The sequence below is a fragment of the Saimiri boliviensis genome, chromosome 8, assembly GCF_048565385.1.
Source record: "Saimiri boliviensis isolate mSaiBol1 chromosome 8, mSaiBol1.pri, whole genome shotgun sequence".
Taxonomy (NCBI): domain Eukaryota; kingdom Metazoa; phylum Chordata; class Mammalia; order Primates; family Cebidae; genus Saimiri; species Saimiri boliviensis.
The window spans coordinates 36,571,630-36,580,530 of record NC_133456.1 but is presented as its reverse complement, the minus strand read 5'-3'; the positions used below and the strand labels follow the sequence as shown (position 1 = coordinate 36,580,530).

Genomic DNA, 8,901 nt, shown 5'->3' with positions numbered 1-8,901 from the left:
TGTACATATATACGTATATATATATATAACTATATATGTATATATATGTTCAATTTTCCAGTATAACTATATATAGTTATATATATATGTTATAGCTGTCTCATTAAAAGCAGCTAATGATTTAATGTCATTTTCTATCATTTTCTGTTTACTCTTATAAAAAACTTCTTCCTCTCCCCCTTCCTCTCTCTGCCTGCTCTTTCTTGTTCTTTCCTTTAAATCCAAGTTTTGCAATATTAACCTTATACAGATTTTTGCCCATAAGAAGCTTATATGTCAAGGCAAGGAACCATTTTAATTATATTTACTCTTCATTTTGAGAATATTTCTTTTTCATACCTGACAAAGATTTTTGAAATAACTAAAGAAAGGCAAAGCAATCTGATTCTTTAAAAAAAAATCTTTCATGTATAATCTTTTGTCTGTAATATTCTCATAATAGCTTAGAAATTTTAAAAGAAGGTTTAGCTGGTTTTCTTCTTTTCAAATCGGCAAAATTTGATTTTTTCCCCTTCACATTTGGATTGACTTTAAAAATCAACAAACAAGAAAATAAGAACATATTCAGTTTAAAAAATACACTCTCCATTGGTGCCTTGGCATCATCAACCAATATCAGCATCACTCTGAAAACTGTTTCCATTCTTTTTTAAAAGAAGAATTTTAAAATGCACACATAAAATGCACTTATGATCCTGCTGTATTAACGAGAGAGAAAATTTAAGGGCAATGAAGAGCTTTGCTGTAACCAACTCTTCAGCCAACTATAGGATCTTGTTAATATTGCCTTGACCTCTACACTGAAGATATAGGTATCATTTTACCTGTGCTTCTAAACAATATATATTTAAAGATTTGAGGTGAGTAACTTCAAAGTCAGTAGTTTCCAGGTAAACGTTGCAGAATCATTGCATCTTATGTATGACTTTGTCTAAGCTTTTACAAACAAAAAAAGATGGTAGACGCTAAACATATATTATCTCATTTAAATTCTCATTAAAAAACCCTTAGATTGTTAGTATTTATTCATTTTAAATAAAAACGTAACTGAGTGTATAATATATATGTGTGTGTGTGTGTGTGTGTGTGTGTGTGCGTGTGTGTGTGTGTTTGTGTGTGAGATGGAGTCTTACTCCATCACCCAGGCTGGAATGCAGTGGTGCGATCTTGGCTCACTGCAATCTCCGACTCCTGGGTTCAAGTGATTCTTCTGCCTCAGCCTCCCAAGTAGTTGGGACTATAGGCATATGCCACAACACCTGGCTAATTTTTTTTTTTTTTTTTTTTTTTTGAGACGGAGTTTCACTCTTGTTACCCAGGCTGGAGTGCAATGTCATGATCTTGGCTCACCGCAACCTCTGCCTCCTGGGTTCAGGCAATTCTCCTGCCTCAGCCTCCTGAGTAGCTGGGATTACAGGCACGCGCCACCATGCCCAACTAATTTTTTGTATTTTTAGTAGAGACGGGGTTTCACCACGTTGACCAGGATGGTCTCGATCTGTTGACCTCGTGATCCACCCGCCTTGGCCTCCCAAAGTGCTGGGATTACAGGCGTGATCCACCGCGCCCAGCCTAATTTTTGTATTTTTAGTAGAGTCGGGATTTTGCCATGTTGGCCAGGCTGGTCTCAAACTGCTGACCTCAGGTGATCTACCACCTCGGCCTCACAAAGTGTTGGGATTACAGGCATAAGCCACCATGCCGGGCCTGTAAATTTTAACTAAATTCCCAGAGGCAAAATTATTAGAAGGCTGGGAGCCAGGATTAAAAAATGTAAAGTCATTGGCCTTTTCCATTTATTTTATACTTCCTCTTCTTAGAAACCACGTCTATACCAAAGTAGTAAAATCAATGTGGATTTGTATTTTAATAGAAGGGTTTATGGAGTAGTGGGAAACGTAGCAAATAAGAGCTAATTTTTATTGAATACTACTGTTCCTAACATTTTGTACATATCCAATCATTTAATCCTACAACAATCTTTTGGAGGAGAGTACTATTATTATCATTGCCACTTTTTAACAGAGAAACTAAGCCAAAAAGAAGATAAACATTTGAAAAGTCATAAAGCTAGTTAGCAGCTGTGCAGCTAAACTTGACAACCTATATGGCCTGCAGAGTTTAACCATCATGCTATATTGCTTCATTAGGTTGAAAGGTTATTAATGAAATGGCTTAAACCAAATTCTAAGCAAATGGCATGGCACAGAGTAGGCCTTCATTAAATATTAGTCACTTTCTCTTTTTTCTTCAATCTCTAAAATTCTATAATAATAATAATAATAATTACCTTTATTTTCAAAGTATATTCTGCTTTTTAAAGATGTTATGACATTTGATTTAATTTTCACAAAAAAAATAGTGAATGTGGAATAAATCTTCAATACAATGACATTGAAGATTATTTAAAGGCATGGAATGTTACTCACAACACAGATTTAAGAGACAAAGTAGGAATAGTGTTCACAGTGTTTCACTAAACACAAAAAGAGTATATATGCACAGGAGAAAAAGAATGATTAGAAAGGTACATCCTCAAAGTTTGAAAGTAAATTATTTCCATGTGATTGTGGGTGATTTTAATTGTCCTCTTGTAGTTTATGCTACACACAGAATTCTACACTGCCTTTGTGTGCTTTCTACAGTAAGAAAAAATAAAAAAGAGTAATATTCCTATTTTGAGATCATAATACTGAGGGGGGGGGAAATCAGTAGAAATGCGTGCACCCTCAGAGATAGAGCTGGAATATAACCCAAACTCTTTATCTCTAACCTACTGTATTTTATCTGACCCTTATTTTCTATTCAGTGTTTACCATAATTGATGAATTCAAAAGCAATCTACGATAAAAGCCCCTGAGGTGATTAGAGAGACTGTGATTATAAATGTGGTATCAACCATTAACACAGAAAGTCCCTTATACCTCATTAGGCTCCTTAAATTGTTTATTCAAGCCACTTGTTTCTTAGTCCAAACCAACAATATATGTGATAGACTGGATTATTTTCTCTAATTCTTCACTATTAGAACTTCACATGCATGAACTTTACCATATGACTTTAAAGTAACTCTCAGTAGAGTATGTGTTAATGCAGGAGATGGAATATATATCTTGGTCTCTTACTTTGAGCTTGGTTAAGTGACTTGCTTTGACTAATGAAATATTAGTAAACATGAAATGAGCAGGGACTTTAGGTATTTTCTGGGGGGACAAATTCTATAGTTGTCAATAGTTTTTTTCTAGATTAAATGTTTGATAAACTTTTCTAAAAGTAGGATTTCTTTATTTCAGAGAGAAATATAGCTAACATGCACTATCATGTTCTTTTGCACTTACCTGGAGCCAAAGTAAACTACCTGGAAAATTAAGGTACCTTTTCCTGGACTGTTCCTCAGCCTTTAGTTTCTTCAGTCCAGACTGGGACATTTGATTAAAAAGCAGTAGGCTTATGATGTTAAAGTGATCATCTTGGTCACCATACCCCAGAAAAAATCTTTACATATCCATATCTTGGATATTGAGGTACAGAAAGAGTGTTCTGAACTTTCCATTCTATTGTCATTTGTGTTCTGGAGCCTTATTAATCTGTCTCATGAAAGATGGACTCGTCCTCAGTGCTGTATGGATAGAATGGGTCTTACATTTCTGTCTAGGAAACAGGCACCAGCAGGATTTCACTAGATCTTGTTCTAGGCTGCTTCATGCAGCAACAAATATCCCCGCAAAAAGAGTCACTTAAAAGCCTGATGACCTTGATCAGATACTTCAAATGGTCTGCCACCATTCTAACAGGAGGACTCTGAGGTTCTCAACATTTTCCCCCAACCTTGATGTACAAGTGAGATATTTAGATTCTAACACATTCCCATGGGTTTAACAAAGGGTTATTTGCAGTTTTTTGGAGTACGAACTGAAACATCACCTGTTTTCTTCCATGTAATAAAACATATTAGAAAACACAAGTGTAGAAGTGTGACTTTATCATTGGAATAATCTTGTGTTTGTTTTAATTCAATTTTTAAAAGAGTAAACCATAAACCTATACTTCAGGTCAGGAACAGTGGCTTACGCCTGTAATCCTAGCACTTGGGAGGCTGAGGTGGGTGGATCACTTGGGGGTCAGGAGTTCAAGACCAGCCTGGCCAACATGAAGAAACCCCGTCTCTGCTAAAAATATAAAAATTAGGTGGGCATGGTGGCATATGGCTGTAATCCCAGCTACTTAAGAAGCTGAGGCAGGAGAATCCCTTGAACCTTGGAAGCAGAGGTTGCAGTCAGCTGAGATTATGCCACTGTGCTCCAGCCTGGGTGACAGAGTGAGACACAGTCTCAAAAAAAAAATATATATATATATATATATATATGTATATACACACACACACACACACTCACACACTTCAGAAATTTATTAGTAACAAATTTGTTGTAACACATTTCACACTTGATTGATACAAACTAGTATCTCTTATTATTGGCAAAATTTATTGGTATAAACTATGCCTTTATTGATTCATTCGACAAACATTAATTGAGCACCAACTATGTGCCTGAGCAGCACTAGATTCAGAAGGCCACAACTGAATAAAACAATGTCTCTCCCTTCATGTGTTATAATATACTGAGGTGAGCAATTGGGCTTCTATTAGCTTGGGAAATCAGGCTGAGAGTAGGCAATAATTCACAGGGGGCAGTCAACAATAGTGATGAAGTTGCTGCAAATTGATTAATACAGACAAACCAACCTGAGTACCTGGCTCATTTTAGGTTCTCTCCAAAGGCTTGGGTACAGGCAGTAGCTTGGAGGGTAATCTCAGAGGGCAAAATAATAATAAGGATTGGCTAGGATCTCTGAGATTTGTACAAAATGGCTTCAGAGTAGACATCAGAAAGAAACAAAGGCTGGAACATCTCTTTTTCCAGCTCTATTCCTCCTTTGGTTGAGGGTTTCCCCCAGGGCATTAAGTTCCATTCCTCTAATTCTCACTCTCCCAATCCGGTCTAGACTTTTTGAGATCTCCCAACGTAGAAAAAGATTGTGGGGCAGAGGGAAAAGCATACTTGAGGTGGGTGTCTGGGTTAGCAGAGAATGGCTTCAGGTGCAGCTGAAAGGACCATTACAGTATTGCCTGACGTATCTGAGGGACTATGACAGGATTTCGACAGACATATCTGTTATAGGAGCCTGTAAAGACTTGGGGTAGGGGGAAGTGGTGTATAATATACTGTGGAGTCTGATATTGCATGCTTTAAAGGATTGTCTGGGGAAGGTTAGGCTGCATCTTCTTTACTAAATTATATTCCATACAAGGTGTCTCCTCTGACTCCTGTAAGAAGTCAGACTTTGGGATAGTAAATCCTACACTGTACAGCTAAGAAATAGAAAAAAGATGTGTTGTTAATAGGCTTCACCGATTCTCTTGCTATGATGTGAAGATCAGATTTTTAGCAGTGCTTATGAAAACCCTGACGTTCATTCACCTATTATTTTCTTCTAGGAGTCTAATACGTATTCATCTTCCCATATTTCAGGGAATAAATGGTTGAACTACTTTAGGGAGCTTTTCCCAAAATGCTGATGCATTTTTGCAGCATTTTGTTGTAATGGGGCCTATTGAAAATTTTTCTGACATTCTGAATTCATGGCATTAAGACTTCTGTTGTTGTTGTATCTGGTTTGTATTTATTTTTGTTTTTATTAAAATATAGGAGAAATTGGAAAAGGTTAGGAGTTGCACCTAAATGTATGAAGACTGGGGTCTTTGAACATAAATGAGTTAGATACACAGAAAGTTATTAAGACCTTTAAGCATTTGTAAACATTTCATCATTGCTGACAATATTTATCTACTTTAGTTAACCCTGCCTGAGCAGCTTCTGCATTGCTACAAGGATGAAGGGGAGGTTATTTAAAAATTCACAGGGCTGTGAAAGAGTTTTCCAGAGAAAACTGGTTTGGGGACTCAGAGCATAAGGATAAACCATGGATACTTTCATGGTTACAGGAGAGGAGTTAAACCCCTCATTCCTCTACTCTAATGTATAAAGGAAAATATTGTATTCCTAATCCCCACAAATGGGCTGGTGGCAGTGGTAGGTAGGTTATCGTCTCTAATGTGAACACATGTGTCTCCCCTTTGACAATGAATGGGCAAGCCTTTTTTTAAAAGGTCTGAAAAAATAAAGAGCCCTGGGGACCATTTAGGCTCTATCAGTGAATTCTATCCTGAGATACCAAATCCAGTTGCACAGAATCCAAATGTCAATATTTACAAAGCTCTTTGCATCTTATATCCTGCTTCCTTTTTCTTTTATGCTCTTTCTACCCCTTTTCCTTCCTCCCTAGTCCCTTGATCCTCTACATCATTCTGTTTTCCCATTTGATCTCATTTCCTAACAACCCCCGTCCCCATTACTCAGTCCAAAATCTGTTCATCCCGCAGTAGGCTTCAGTGATGGAAAAGAAAGGGCCCCAAACAAAGCCACCATCCAAGACAAGGAGCCCCAAAGGGTGGTGAATTGGTGATTGAGGTAAAGCCTGGGGACTGAGAATGTTCACCGCTCTGGAGGTTCTTAGCCCGAAAAGTGATTAGGCATCAGCAGACTTGATAGCTGTATCAAGCCTCATGATTTCAAAGCTTTCATGAGCTGACAAGGACTTGCTAATTTCAAACTTTCTAACCAATTACAATCACAAAGAACTCAGGACAACAATCAGTGAGCAAAAGAAACTGCTGGAGTGAAGCAGCCCTCCGCAGGTTTCACTCTTGTAGCTCTGCTACGCAATGTGCAGCTGGGACTCTGCTTCAATAAGTAAATAAAAATACATTATAAAATACAAACATACACAATGGATCCCACTTGCTGTCTTGCTCCCCGTAAAGGGGTATGTAGGAACCCTGTCTTGCATTCATTCAGTCTATTAATTTCTGATGGTGTTAATTAAAAACTTTTGATGCTGGTTTGAATGGAAAATACCTCAAACAGTGTTTCCTTTATTGAAACACTAAGTTCCAAGTCTTGGATTATTAGGTTAAGCTCTGTCAGTAGTGAAACCAACATAAATGCTCTTCATACCATATGCTTTGACAAAAGAGAACACTAATAATAATAATAAATAAATGAAAAGGAAGCAGAAAAACTGTTTAGATGGAAAACTCCTTTACTTCACCAACCTTTTTTTTTTAAGAACTAAATTGAAAATCCAGGTCCCTGAATGTAGAACATATAATTAAAAAAAAAAAAATCTTTTTTTCAAATCTTTATAGAACATTCAAATCACCCAATGTTCTAGGACCTGAATTTTTTATATTTTAAGATGAAGAAAGCTGCTTAAAATAAGTGAATCAGCTGCTAAGTGATTTCTCTCTGTCTTTTTCTCTACTCTCTCTTTAAAAAGACTGAAAAAATGCTTAAAATGGTATATGCAATTGATATGTGCAGCTTACGAAGCTTAATATAATTACTGAGGACTCAGACTTTCTATTTAAAAATAAGATAGGGTAGGGTAATAGAAACTCTGAGTGGTGAGTATTCATCCCTTGTGATGGTGAGGTGTGGGAAATATTTCCAAATGTTTAATCCACTGAGCAAGGTAAGGAGTGAGAAGAAGTTATTCACAGAATTTTCTGTCCTTCTGAAAACCCAGGGAAGCCTGGGAAATCCAGAGAGCAACTGAGGAGGATAGTGTGAGAGATGCTGTGTAGGAAACAAGCAGATAAAATATCCATCTCTTCAATCCAATGCTTTTGTGAAGTATTAAGCAAACCACCAAAACATTTTGATTGATTTTTAAGACTCTTCTCCAATTTTACTTTTTAATTATTCTTCCCTTTGTGTATTGGGGCCTGAAGTCTCGGGCACCCATTCTCAGAGGTCCTATAAATGTGTCTCACAGATACCCCTTTCTCTTTTGTTTTCTAATATACCTTTCTCTATCATTTTTCATTTCCAGATCTGTTTATTCACACCGTCTGCAACATCATCTGAATCCCTGAAAGATCACAAGACTTTCTTTATTTCTCCTGAAGGCCTTCATCACTCTTGTTCTTGTTTTGATCTACATCTCTAACAAGAATGAAGATCTCCATAAAGGCTAAGCACTTTGGCAGAGCTTCCTTCCTTTCCTCCCTAACTGCAGGCTGCATTGACCTCACCCTTTTGGATCAGTTTGCAGAATTGGCCTCCAAACTTTATGTGACGTGATAGTGATCCCTCAACAACAACAACAACAACAATAAGAGAAACAGAATAACTTCACGGTAAGGCATGTGCAAAAAACATGCAGAGTAATAGAACTAAAACTCCGTAAGGGAAATGGGCCTGGGTAAACCACAACATGGGTCTATTTGTTCATAAAAATGTATGATTTTCCCCCAGAGTACACTGATAGAGGATATTGCCTACAAAGGACCAGTAAATGTAAATTAACTAACAGATACGTAGCAAATGAATGCATTTAAAGATGATTTCCAGCTGAAATGATTTTTTTTTTCTTGAGACCAAGTTTTTGTTAAACTTAATCCTTACTCTCTTTCCTTTCCAGCAGCAGAAACATCTGGTCGGTTTTAGATTCCCCTTGGATTTCCAACTTCAAAGGGAATTATAAAGAATAACAAATTCATGTACCGGCACTAAAAAAAAATTAGAGCAGCAGGAGAGAATGGTAAAATCGTCCTTATTTGACTGCTAGTGACAGGCGCCACAGGCAGAACTATGAGAAAAGACAAAGGCAAGATCACCAGTTGACAACCGGGTTTCCTGCAAGAGACTGAATCTTTGGCTACATGCAAATATGCACAGGGCCCTTAACAATCCGTAAGGAGATTTCCTTGCTTAAAGGAAAATAAATAAGTAAGTAAATAAAAGGAGTTGGAAGGTAAAAAAAAGTGAGTTCATGTTT

At 37.0% G+C, this 8,901-nt stretch overlaps 1 protein-coding gene across 12 annotated transcripts in view; it reads right to left on the bottom strand.

Moving 5' to 3' along the window:
• Positions 1–8,901, bottom strand: part of ZBTB20 (zinc finger and BTB domain containing 20) — a 790,532-nt gene that overhangs the window by 344,460 nt on the left and 437,171 nt on the right. The window lies entirely within an intron of this gene.